Genomic DNA, 14,555 nt, shown 5'->3' on the forward strand with positions numbered 1-14,555 from the left:
GTACTCTAAGATTATGAGATGCAGAACAGTTGCTGATCTGCATTGGGAAAGGGGGTCCCTCACCAGGAGTTCCCACCTGCTCCAGCAAAATTACAGGTCAGGTCATTTAGAAATTTACATACATATATATGCATACATAAGGAGAGGGACTGGATCTGTCATTTCACTGCTATAAAGAACTCTGTGATGAGGAAGTTGTTTCTACCAATACAACTTGACACATTCTAGACAACTTTTAGTCTTAGAAAATTGCCTTGTCCACTTAGAAGTTGGATGACTTGCCCAGGATCACTTAATCTCTACATGTAAGAAGCAGGGCTAGAACTTGGCTTTCTACCATAACATGCTACCTTTACAGAAGCAATTGTGGTGTATGTGTATGTGTATATACCCAATAGGGGCAGTATATAAGAGAGGCTGTCTTAAAGCCAAGGAACTTGGGTTCTAGTCATATGGGCTGCGTGACTGGGCAAGTCACTTAATCTCATATTTCTCTAGGCAATTTTCTAAGATTAGAAGTCGCACCAAACTGCATTTATAGATGTAGTTTTATCACCAGACAGTTCTATAATACCAGTGAAATCACAGGTCCAGTCCCTATCCCCATTTCTATGCTGTGTGTGTATATATATGTGTGTGTGTGTGAAAGTATATATGTGTGTGTGTGTCTATGTGTCTGCACACATGGGTAGATTTAAGTTGCTAATATTCAAGTGTGGATTTTTAAAGTGAAATCCCCCAAATAATTGTTAAAATAATTCTTATCAAATTTTTATGACCAAAACCAATAAAAATTATAGGTACTAAAAAAAAAGCCCCAATCATTACCATTCTGTTCCTCCATCTGTCTGACTATATGCATGTACGTGACATTAGTGCACACACTGCCACACGCTCTAGGCTAACAGAATTTAACATGGTTGCTCTGGAACACTGAAGTCCTTCTTCTCCTTAGTTGACTCCAGCTGAAGCAACGGCTGGGCTGACCTTAGGCAAAATTGCAAATTCCAGAATTGTCTCAGTGAGAGGCTTCAGAAATCATTTGTGCACATGCCCTCATTTGGCAGAGGATGGAATTCAGGTCAAGAGAGACTAGTTGACTTGCCCAAGGAGACATAGCGAGTTAGTGGCATAATCAGTAACAGAGCCCAATTTTCTTGATTCCCAACCACATCATGCAGAGATATCAATAACATTTATTAAGCCCTATAAAGCTTGAAAATAATGAAAAAAGGGTTCTCTTTCCCCCTTGAAATGGGACAAGAGAAATGATCATTAACAATAGTGCTGAGGCACCTTATAACATGCTTCAGTATCCAGTAACAGCACATTCATGGTTGACCAGTGAATTGCATGCTGGTAAGATGTGTTTATCCAAACCAAAGGCAAATGTCTGGTGATTAGAGCTTGAAATTAGGTAAGAGAGTTGGGGTCCCATGGTAGCAAACTCAACTTAAGCTACAAGACAAGACAGAGGCTACTATATCTGTTTAGTAGTAATGAGAAAATACTAGGCAGTACAGGATATCATGGACTTCAGGATTTTTGAAGTATAATAGGATCTTGTTTATATGCAACTAATACATTCCAAAACCCTTCATGTAAGTTGAAAATCACGTGTAATAGTGAATCTCATTTTTAAATCAGTATTTCTTATACAAAAATACTCATACCACTCCAAAGAAAGAATTGATTAGAAACATAAAAGACATAGTTAAATATATATATAATCAAATGATACCTTCTCTAGTGTAAGGAGAAGAGTGGAGGGAGGAGATACCTGAGAATTTTAATGTAACCAGCCACAACAATGAAAAGGAAATTTGTACTGGACTCTAGCCTGAAAATTTTATATATATTTTGTAAGGGTTAAATTTAATGGTTGAACAATAATTTTATGAAATTATGTGGTTGCGAATATTTATTATATCTCAAGTCAGAAATTTATTTACAAATATATACAAATAGAGAAGAAACAACAAAGAAGAAGAAATGTGAGGGGGTTAGAAAGGTTATCTGTCCTATCTTAATCCAGGCAGAGATTAATTAGCTTTCAACCAGGATTCATGGCTTTTATGGTGCTAGCACTGACCAGGGAGCAGTGTTTGTGGAAACCAGTTCTCACCTTCTGGAGGGATGAACTCCTATCAAAGGCCTCTGAAGGTGTTAACTCTGATCATAGGATTCACAAGTTTCTGGAGCTGTCACACATTGTAGTAAGTGACTTGCAACTCCTCCATCTAGTTAAAGCTTTTGTTGGTTTAATCCAAAAGTAGACAAAGGAGAATTAATCATGTCTTGTGAGGTACTAAGTAGGGGTACTTAAGTTATTGTTTAACCCCAAGAGTTAACTCAAAATAGACAAAGAGAATAAAGAATTCCTTTTTATAAGTATAAACTCAGAAAAGAGAATAAAGAATTCCATATATATATATATTCCTAATTTCTTTCTGCTATTTGTTTTTTTATCATTTTGGGCCCTGCCTCCTTGACTTTAATATGGATATTTGACTACAGCTAGCATAAGATGGACTTTCTTTTCTTTTTTTTTTTTTTTAAACCCTTACTTTCCATCTTAGAATAAATACTCTGTATTGTTCCTAAGGCAGAAGAGCAGTAAGGGTTAGGCAATGGGGGTTAAGTGACTTGCCCTGGGTCACACAGCTAGGAAGTATCTGAGGTCAGATTTGAACCTAGGACCTCCCATCTCAAGGTCTGGCTCTCAATCCACTGAGCCACCTAGCTGCCCCCTAAGCTGGACTTTCTTACCATTTACCCTATTTATCTCTCTAATATTCAGGAACCCCTGCTGGGCCCAAAGGGGCCAAAGTACTAAATTCACTTCCCTACTAAATCCACTTTTTAATTAAGTGAGCCCCCTGCTCTGGTCCTAAATCTGAAATCTAATTGGATTTGATTCTAAGAGAGGCTGGTCTCTAATAAGAGATGTAAGCTCATTCACATTCATCAATCCATTAAACTCACTTCCCTGGTACTCGAAGGACAAATTATTTAAAATTTAGGTGTAGGGTCACATCTGTGGCTTCACTAAAAGGGAAACTCAATCTATAATACAAATCAGGTATTAGACAATTAATTTCCTTAAACACAAAACAAATGCTTCAATACAAAAATACATAAGCACTATGACAATAATACTTAAAACAGGCTTCAATGACAACATAACTATAGATATCCTTATCTGGAGGGTGATACTCAAAGTTTAACAGAAAATAAAGCAATGTTGAAGACTGCTAATTAGGCATTTTACATATCACCTTGGCTCTGCACTGGTCAAACAACTCTCACATGTCCAATAGTGAAACAACTAAGTCTGACCCAATCCTCTTGTCACTGATCATTCTCTCCAATAAAGAAGCTTCTCCTGCTCCAGTTAGCCAGCTCCACTCATTGGATCCAGGACCTCTAGAATTAAAAAGTTTACCTCCAAGCTTGGACTTGTCCTCCTCTAGGCTAATGTTGGACCACCTAATCAGAAAAGGAAATATAAGGTAGAAAAGGCAGCTAAAACCCAAGTACAAATTCATCTAGTTGAGTCTATGTGGGAGAAAGTGAAGAGAAAATATATGGCCCATTCCCCTGCTCCTGTACCAGAAGTCTAAAGGATTTGCAAAAGGACCAACTAGAAGCTGCCTCTTCTTTTAGGGGGCAAAGCGGTGATGCACCTTATCATTGTCCTTAGATAAGCAAGTACCCAAGAAACCAGGTAGACTTTGCCACATCATGACTTTCAGCACTGTATTACCACATCACCAGAAGTAGGCAGAAAATTTATCATCTCTGCCATGTCCACTTGCCAAGTCATACATGTGGTTGGCTGAAAGTAGGCAGGGAATATTTGCTCTATATAACCCACATTATACATCATTCATTGCTTAGTCAAGGTTCTACAAATTAGTGGTAGTTGCACTAGTAGTAGATTCAGTAGTAGTAGTAGTAGTAGTAGTAGTAGTAGTAGTAGTAGTAGTAGTAGTAGTAGTAGTAGTAGTAGTAGCCTTAGTATATAACAAGATTGGTCAATAAACTCAGTCCAATTACAGCATGTTCAGATTATGTTCTTCAAGTATATTCTCATCCATTAGCCAAGTAGTAAAAAAGAAACCTTTTTGAGTAGCTACAGAGTAGCTAAAACTAAAGTATAATCAAAAGGCACTCGTTTACTGAAGCCTGTTTCTTTTCATCTGATGCTTTCAAGCCTGGTGGTCTCACAGAGAGAGACAATGTTAAATGTTGCCCTCCCTATCCAAGACCAGTAGGGATACAGCCATTTACTCTTTGGTGTTTACTTTTCCTGTGTTAGGTAAAAGAGATTAGAGACTCCAATCTTGTAAATTTCAAAATGCCAAGACAGTGAGTGTCCAGGAGGTCCAGAAATAGAATCCATGGCTGGGCTTGTGGCCAACCAGTACAGCTCTGAGGACCTGTGGGAAAAGGAGCATCTTTCAGGACTCAGCCCACCTGATGGTTGAGATAACTCTTTCAGCAGTGATGCTAAACTTGGTGAGAGCATTGCCGTGTTCAAAGTCAGATTTCACTCTCCTCCAAAAGAGAAATAGTGAGAAGGAAATGTTTGTTTTTCTGTTCTTTCTATCTTTGAAGTAAATATCTCCTTTGGAAAAGCTGATGTTTATTAGTTAGATAGGGCATTCACGACTGGCTACTAAAAGGGATTGGGAAATGAAACATATCAGAAAGTTCTTGATCCAGAGCAGAAAGAAAGACATCTGCAACCTCTCAAGGGTGCCTCTAGAATCCAAAGGGGGAAATGTAGTCAGTCATACTCTGAGAAAATGAAGTCAAAGCACTCCCCATATTATTATTTAGTAAAAGAGCTCTGATCCTGATTTTCATCACTCTTGTGCTACAGAAATATCATTTTTTTCTCAGTGTATCTCATTTTCCTTATTTGTCAAATAAGGAGACCAATACTTTCCCTGCCCAGCTTAACTTATCTTACTTATCTCTAGTTAGAAAATATATGTGAAAGTTCCTTGATACACAACTAAGTACTCTCCAATTGCAAGCTGTTATGATTATCAGTGCCCAACCCTGCACTCAGCACATGGAAGGACTTTATGAATGCTTGTTGAGTGACTGATAATTACCAGGCCAGCCAGGCACTCCTGGGAGCCCTATGAGGGAGCGTGTCAGTGCAAAGGGTTATAAAACATGCCCGTGCCACCTTCCCCCAACAATGACACTGGTATCATGTTTCAATTCCTGTTAGATTCTAAAAGAAATTTCCCATGGTTTTGAATTGACTATAGAGTTAAAGCACATGATCAATTTATTTGCCTGGGTAATGAGCCAGAGTGGGTATGATTAACTCAGGGTAAAATAAGACAGCAGCTGAAGAGTGGGTGGAAGGTTATTCTGACTTAACTGGCAGCCCTTTGACTAGCTGACTGAGTAGCGTGCTTACCATATGCAGAGGAGCATGTCAATACAGATATGTACAGAGTGAAGGGTGGGAGCAGCCAAGAGTGTTGAGAATCTCATGGTGGGAATTTAGAGGGTAAGGAATGCCCTGTTCCAAAAGTTCTGTCTGACTCTTGCAAAGAGATTTTTTTTTTTAAATTCCCAATTAGACATCTCAAACTAGGCATTTAAGAATACATTTGCTGAATTTGAATTTGAACTTAAATTTCTCTTGATTGTATATGTTTTCTATTCTTATGTGCTTCTGTGATTTCACACTTATTAATTATTCTAACTTCAGATGCTTTTTAAAATTGAACCTGATGTCTGTGCTAGCTTAAGAGAATGCACTGAATATTTGGTGTATAATGGAAATGTTGGGGGTGGGAGGGAAATGGAGAAAAAAGAAGACCCGCTGTTTCTTTAGGAGAAGGGTTAAGTTAGTCCTTATATCCACCAAAATTTGGCAAGTCCAGACTGGATGTTGTCATCAATCAGTTGTCTTAATCATGTCTAACTTTTGGTGACCCCAACTGAGGTTTTCTGGGGTTTTTTTGGCAGAGATACTGAAGTGGTCTGCCATTTCCTTCTCCAGTTTATTTTACAGATGAGGAAATTGAGGCAAGCAGAATGAAGTGACTTGCCCACAGTCACATAGCTAGTAAGTTTCTGAATACAGATTTGAACTCAGGTTTTCCTGACTCCAGGCCCAGCCCTCTCTCCACTGAGCCACCCAGATGCCTCAATTTTTACCCCAGATTCTGAGTTTTGGCAGCTAGGTGGTAGAGTGGATAGGGTGTGGACCTAGAATCAAGAAGACTTAGGACTGAATATCTATTCCTAAAAAATATATTTTTTTTCATAGGAAAGAATAAAGTGAAATGAAGACACCAGGACATTTTTAAAGCTTATAGATTAATATAGATGTTGTAAAGGATACTGTTAGACTTGAAGTCAGGAAGACCTAAGTTTAAATCCTGCTTTAGACACCTCCTGTGTGAGCCTGGGCAAACAAGATAACCTTTCTGCCTCGATTTCTTCATCTGAAAAATGGGAATCAAATAAGATAATATATATGCTTTACACTCCATAAAATGCTACATAAATGCTAGCTATAGCTGTTATTATGTGACCCATGGATAAATAAGATTTTTTTTAAAACCTTCTGTCTTAGTATTCATTTTAAACAGAAGAACAGCAAGGACTAGGTAACTGGGGCTAAGTGACTTGCTCAGGATCACAAAATTAAAAAGTGTCTGAGGTCAGATTTGTACCCAAGTCTCCCTGACTCCACGTCTAGCATTCTATCCACTGTGCTACCTAGTTACCCCAGAACTGAGATTTCTTAGAGTTATTTACTGTCTTGGGTAGAGCAAAGGCAGATAACGTAAAGAAAAAGAAATGGGATTCAGAAGATTTCAATCCTAGTTCAAAAAAATTCCATTTAACTAGTCAGATAACTTTGGGCAAATCCTTTAATTGTGTCTTTCAACTGTGGGGCAGGATGGCATTAATAATCAATCTACTACAATGTAAGTTTCTTGACAGCCTCAACTGTCTTAAAGTTCTGCCTTTGTTGCTCAATACAGCTGAGTACAATTACACATTGGCAGAATTAGCCTTTCTGCTAGACCTTACTAACTGTGAGACCTAGGGCAAGTCACTTAATCTCTGCCTCAGTTTCCCCTTTTGTAAATTGGGAATAATACTATTTCTCCAGGCTGTTGTGAGGATCAACTGAGAAAATATTTTAAAAGCATTTAGCACAGGGCTTTACATGGTACCCAGTAAAGAAGCACACAGTATGTTCTATACAAATATTAGCTATTATTATTGACAGATGTCCAAATGTTCTGAAAAAGTAAAAAAAAAAAAAATCCTATAACCTATCAGGTGTTACTAATGATCCATGAATCGAGTCACTTATTTTCACCTCCTTACTGACAGGCATCTTAAACTTACTAGAATTAGAATTTTTTATTCCATTGGTCTTCGTCTTCTGAAAGGATAGCCTCTTATTAGAAACTGGAAATGAAGGGGTGGATCATTAATTCCTAACAAGTTGTTTGTATGCAGGCCACTTAAAATCAGAGACTTAATATGTCAACAGAGACTTAATTAACTCAAGGCTGAAGCCCATTGTACAACCACCAAAAGAGGGGGGGAAGGGGCTTAGGACAAAAGGCTTTTTAGAATCTCCTCCAGCTGAATCTTTCCGAGGGGTGCTGATTGCCAGCAGGAGTAATGGCTATTTAACTGGATGTGATGACATCAGCTTGAGTCACACTGGTATGCAAAACAGGTGAGATCATTTTAAGCTAATCAATTGGGTGGCTAAAGAAAGGTACCATTCACTATTTATTATCTCAATCCTCAAGAAAGAGAACTGGCTTTAGTAAGGAGAGGCTGGGGGCATAAAGAAAGTTGAAACCAAATGAGACTGCAATTTGGACAAAAAGGTCTTGCTAGCTAGCAATCTGTCTCCTTCACAAGCTGGCCTAAGGGCGGTTTTTCTAGGGGTCATCCTGTGGGACCAAAAAAAAACAAAGCTTCCAGTTTCAGATGAGGGGAATTTGCCTGTAAATGTGGCTCTCCTGTGAGCTGCTAATGCTGGGCTAGGGCCTGGGAATGTTTCATGAGCTATAAAAAAAATTGTGTTAAAAGGTACTAAGTTTTTTGCACCCGGAACAAATGCCTAATCAGGTTGGGGTGAGACTAGAATAAGACTTCTTTTCTTGTGCTTATTGAATTTAAATTCAGACTACATGTTTTCATTCAGACTAAATTCAGTTTACGTGTACTGTAAACTTCATTTGGTATCATTAAATATCTTTTAGATATAATATATATTGGTATCATTAAATATCTATGTATTGTATATGTAACATGATGACACTATATAGCTATATAAGTATATTTTATAATATGGAAATATAAACATAAACATAACTGGAAAGATAAGTGACAAAAATATAGAAATAAATACATGAATATATAAATGAAAATATAAATACATAAACATGTAAGTGAATATAATCTATAAGCAGGTAACATAAATGACAAGAATATGTAAATATATACACAGATAATATGTCTGAATATTAAATATCTATCATATGGGACTTTGTGGCTTACACAGGCATACTTTAAGTTAGGTAAACTGGTCCTAGGATTTTAATACTAGATGATATTTATGGCTTAGCAAAATGTATTCTATACACACATTCATTTTGGGGCCTCAGAACAAGCCGTGAGAAAGGCACTAAGGTATTATGTTGTGTCATTTTGGTCTCATATGACTCTTCTTGACCCCATTTTCGGGTTTTCCTTGGCAAAGATACTAGAATAGTTTGACATTTCCTTTTCCAGCTCATTTTACTGATAAGACATTACTGATAAGTGATTTGTCCACAGTCCCACAGCTAATATCTGAGGCTGGATTTGAACTCATGTACATGAGTCTTCTGGTTCCAAGTCCAGTGCTCTATCCACTGCACCACCTAATGTAACAGATGTTTGACTAGCCCAATTTTTACAATGAGGTAGGTCAGCCCCTAAAAGGTGATTGTAGTTACACAGCTAATAGGCCCCACAGGTGAGATTAAAACACTCTCACCTGCCTCCAAAACTTGTTCTTTCTACTATATACCACAATATGTTGCATAAAGGACATCATCAGAATTTTTCAGAAAGCTAACTCCTGAGTTTTTTCTAATGCCTTAGGATGGTTTCCCTTGGCCAGCTTACAAAAGTCTTCCACCTTTGATGAGTACTTAGAGAATATAGATTAATGTTAGTATTAGCCTAATTATGAAAGTAAATTCTTTGGGGAAAAAAACATCTTATCCACTGGTGCATTCTGAAGTCCAATAGACATGGTTTTGTAAATGTGTTTTTATAGATCATGCTGTTTTTCCCATATGTAAGAGTAAATAATTGAGCTTTTACCATATTGACATTTAAACATGCATTGTGAGAAGAGCAATGAACTGGTTAGTGTGAGAAGCAAATGTAGTGAGAATTTTTTCTTTCTTCAGGTAAAAGAATTCAGGTAAAAGGGGGCAGCTGGATGGCTCAGTGGATTGCAAGCCAGGCCTAGAAACAGGAGGTCCTAGGTTCAAATCTGGCCTCAGACACTTCCTAGCTGTGTGACCCTGGGCAAGTCACTTAACCCCCACTGCCTAGCCCTGTAACAAATAAAGTTAATATAGAAGGATATATATAAAAATATTAGGGCTTATCAAATCCGGCCTCAGACACTTCCCAGCTGTGTGACCCTGGGCAAGTCACTTGACCCCCATTGCCTACCCTTACCACTCTTCCACCTATAAATACACAGAAGTTAAGGGTTTAAAATTAAAAACAAAAACAAAACAAAAATATTAGGGTTTCAAAAATTCAGGTAAACCTAAAATTGTTTAGGTCTCCCTGCTCACTGCAGGGTCCCTTCCAACCTCCCCCCCCCCTCATCATGTGGGAAGCAACCTCAGGTGTAGCAGAGAGACCAGACAGACACAGAGACAAGTTGAAGAGGTAGAGAGAAGACACAACTTTTGAATGGCTAATTAAGTAATCTCTGAGCTGCACATGTATGAGAAAAGCCAATCCCCCAGTACATCTATTGATTTCTAATGCTTGCAACCCCAGAATTTGCTTTTTATAAAAGATGAAAGCCTTCTCTTTTTGATCAAGTTGAGATTTTATCTTGCTCTTCAGTAAAAGAGACCATTTACTCTTTTTTTTTTTCATTTATCATCTGTCTTAGTATCAGTTCTAAGATAGAAGTGCAGCAAGGTAGGCAATTGGGCTTAAGTGACTTTCCCAGGGTCACATAGCTAGGAAGCATCTGAGGTCGGATTTGAACCCAAGTCTGGGGCTCTTTCTTCTGTACTACCTAGCAGTGCCAATCATTTACCCTTGTATATTCCCTTGTCTTCCACAATCTGAGAAACTTTCCCACTGATTACTCTTTTATTATTTGCTTGGAACTACATCATTAATTTTTGTATAATCATGGGATAGAAGAGAGTTAAGATGCTTGGGAATAAGCTCTTACCTTCCTACCCTGAGGCAGGACCACTTCGCATCCAGAATGACCAAGGAAAATGGTTTTTATTTAGAATCCCCAGAAGGAGATTCATTGTACCCCTAGACTGGAGACATTTGATACCTATGTGATAGACACGATTCTATCAGATACTTATTCTGGAGGCAGAAAAGTAAGAAAGTTAAAATGAGGCCTAGCCCCAACTCCTGCTCCACCTCAAGATGGCAATCTGAAATCTCTTTCTTGGAGACATGGAATGGGGCTTTCCAGAACCCAGATCTTATCTATCTAAACATATCCTTGCAATAATAGCTCTATGAGGTAGCTGTAACCAAGGTTTAAACTCTTACACAAACCAATAAACCATCATAGAAGTAATTTGAATAACTCTTCACAACTGCTCCTATGCAGATTCTTGGAACCTGAAAGACAGTTGGGGAGGAATAGAAGAGCTCTGGGAAGCTTTTCGATTCATAGAAAACATTGTCAGGGATGGGGAAAAGAGAATACCAGACCAGAGTGAAGTCACCCTATCTCAATCCAATGATAGCATTCATTAGAACTAGAGGCTAGCGGGAACCAGAGAGCAAAGGAAAAGCTTTAGAGTAGAGAAACTCTGGTAGCCATTATTAAGCAATGTCTCTTTGACAAGGAAACTCAGAAAGTGTCGCCCACTGCAAGGGCTATGACAGAGACTTTTTGGTTTTGTTTTTATTTTTGCCTAAAAAAGAGGGTTAGCAATTCTACTCAAGAGCTGTGGAAAACTGTAGTCCCTGAGAAGCTTCAAGGGACAGAACTGCTAAAGAAGTGATATCTGACATTTTATACTGGGGAATGCCAACCGTGGCAAGGTCTATTCTGTCTCCTGGGACCCCTAAGGCAGCTGGAGACATGTTGAGAAGCAACATGCCGAGTCACTCTGAAGGATAATAACTCCTAGAAGCCCTATCTCCTGACCCTGGAGATAGGTAGGTAGTGGAATGGATAAAGCCTTAGTCCTAGAGTCAGAAAGCCTAGAATTCAGATCTAACCTCCATTTCCTAGCTATGTGACCTTGGGCAAGTCTCTTAACCTCTGTTTGCTTCTCTTTCCCCAACTGTAGAATAGGAATAATAATAACACATACCTCAAAGAGTAAGGATCAAATAAGGTGTGGTGAAAATTTATTAGCAGAGATGCCAAAATGTAAAACAAAGTAGGTTTATTGAGAGAGGGCAGGTCTCACAATAAAGCTAGACTCTGGTTAAGACCAAAGACTCCAAGCCTTGTGAGTGGCCTCTGTATATACCCATAAATTTGTTGCTAAAAATACATTTTTTTAAGTGGTTGAAACAAGTATTCCTTAAATCAAAGCATTAGATATAGTCAGCGGAAATAAAACAAAAGGAGAAGTGAAGGAAACTTGGTTTAAAACTATATGGGTGTGACTCTCAGCTCTTCACCCAAGCTCACTGCCAGAATCCTCTGCTGCAGTTGCATCCTTTAGACAAGATGGTGAAGGTCGGAGTCAACGGATTTGGCCGGATTTGACCAGGGCAACATTCAGCTGCAAAGAAGTAGAAATTGTGGCCATCAATGACCCCTTCATTGACCTCTCCTACATGGTTTACATGTTCCAGTATGATTCCACCCATGGCAAGTTCAAGGGCACTGTAAAGGCAGAGAATGGAAAGCTGGTGATCAACGGAAAACCCATTACCATCTTCCAGGAGCGGGATCCCGCTAACATTAAATGGGGAGATGCTGGAGCCGAGTACGTTGTGGAATCCACTGGCGTCTTTACCACCATGGAAAAGGCCGGGGCTCACTTGAAGGGTGGAGCCAAGCGAGTCATTATCTCTGCCCCTTCTGCTGATGCCCCAATGTTCGTGATGGGGGTGAACCATGAGAAATACGACAATTCCCTCAAGATCGTCAGTAACGCCTCCTGCACTACCAACAGCTTGGCCCCCTCGGCCAAGGTCATTCATGACAACTTCGACATTGTGGAAGGACTCATGACCACAGTCCATGCCATTACTGCTACCCAGAAGACAGTAGATGGCCCCTCTGGCAAGCTGTAGCGGGATGGGCATGGGGCTGCCCGGAATATCATCCCTGCTTCCACAGGTGCCGCCAAGGCTGTGGGCAAGGTCATACCTGAGCTGAACGGGAAGCTCACAGGCATGGCCTTCCGTGTTCCTACTCCCAATGTGTCTGTGGTGGATCTGGCCTGCTGCCTGGAGAAAGCTGCCAAATATGATGATATTAAGAAGGTGGTGAAGCAAGCTGCAGAGGGGAACTTAAAGGGCATCTTGGGCTACACAGAAGACCAGGTAGTATCCTGTGACTTTAACAGCAACACCCACTCTTCTACCTTCGATGCTGGCGCTGGCATTGCCCTCAACGACCATTTTGTCAAGCTCATTTCTTGGTATGACAACGAGTATGGTTACAGCCACTGTGTAGTAGACCTCATGAAGTACATGGCCACCAAGGAGTAAAGTGGAAAGCCATGATGGATCTTCATCCCCAGCCAAAAAAAGAGTAGTTCCACCAGTGGGGAGCCCACATCCATAATAACCTATGTCCCTGTGCTGGGGATCCCATGCCCTTTTCACATCCCTGCCCCAGGCACCCCTGTAGTGGGGGGAGGAGCATAGTCCTATCAATAAAGTCATCACGTTCAGTGCAAAAAAAAAAAAAAAAACAACTATATGGGTGTGCAAATATATGGGTGAATTTGACCAACAATTTTACATAATAAAGCATAGGGTAAAAAAAAAGTTATATCAGCTATTGCAAAATAACTGGATGAAGAAAAACTGGTCAGAAAATAACTGGATTAGGAAAACATGGGTGAGAAAGTGATGATACTAATGTAATCATGACGGGGTAGGGGATTTCACATTCACAAAGGTAATATTGTAAACTGCTTAGCCCAGTTATATACACATATATTCCCTTTGCTCCTGTATGGTTCATGACTATCAATGAATAAGGCAAATTTTGCCGTGAACTTCGATTACTATGCACAGTAATCAAATCAGTATTACCAGTGCTTTTAGGTAGGATGTATCAGTTGGCTGTCCTATAGGTCAACTTACCTTCTCTGTGCCTTCCTAGACTCTTCTTTAACCCAGATCTCCATGCTCTTAAATGTGTTGTAGGCATCTTCAGAACAGGAAATGTCTCACTTTTTTATTTCTATCCCTACTGCCTGAGCATATAAGTACTTAATAAGTAAAATAAATGTTTGGGGCTATTTTTGGTGATTCATTCATTCATAGTTTTCTTTGCTTGGCACACAATAAACTCTTTAAATAAGTTCCTATTGACTGACTTGGTCATTTCTACCAGGCTGCTCTGCATATCTGGGAAATATGTTTTGTTTTGGTTGCTTAATTTTTTTTTTTTACCATAACAAGATATTGACCTGAAGCCCTGCTGGACTTCAGATGCCCCATCTGTAAAATCGGGGTAAACATTTTTTTAAAAAACATTTAATCTACCCAAAGTAGGGAATTGGAACAGGTAGCATTGCCAAACAGAATGGTACAATTTAAAGTTTTTTGGATTTAGGGTCAGAGAACCTAGGGCTCTGATTTCTTGATTTCTATCCTAATATTCTAACCTAATCCAAGGTTACCAATATGACCTTGGTCAAGTCACTTATATTGTTATCCATAAAATGAGAGGATGGAATAAAAGGCTTTGTAAGGTTCCTAACCAGATCTCAATCTATGATCTACGATCTCTCCAGGTGGAAGCTTTTAAATCTATGATTATATGAAAAATATATCCCCATATATAGCATATCCCTTTAATTATATAGTACTGACAAGTCTCAACAGCAAAAACAAAAACAACTATGTTACAATAGAGAAGTGATGCTGCCTCAGTAATACCATGTCAGCTGTACATGTGACATATTTAAGACAATGTGATACCCACTGAGAGTATTCTCCTTAAAATGATATAGATGGAGCTATAGACATAGATATAGACATAGACACCGATAGACAGAGCTATAAAGATGGTATAAGAGATAGAAGGAAAAGTCTAGGTGTCATTGGACCCTTCTCTCTGA

The 14,555-nt window shown here is 39.1% G+C and overlaps 1 pseudogene; it reads left to right on the top strand.

Moving 5' to 3' along the window:
- The first annotated feature begins 11,974 nt into the window (after positions 1–11,974).
- On the top strand, positions 11,975–13,131 carry LOC123250487 (annotated as a pseudogene).
- Positions 13,132–14,555: the final 1,424 nt, after the last annotated feature.

Source organism: Gracilinanus agilis, chromosome 5, assembly GCF_016433145.1.
Source record: "Gracilinanus agilis isolate LMUSP501 chromosome 5, AgileGrace, whole genome shotgun sequence".
NCBI lineage: Eukaryota > Metazoa > Chordata > Mammalia > Didelphimorphia > Didelphidae > Gracilinanus > Gracilinanus agilis.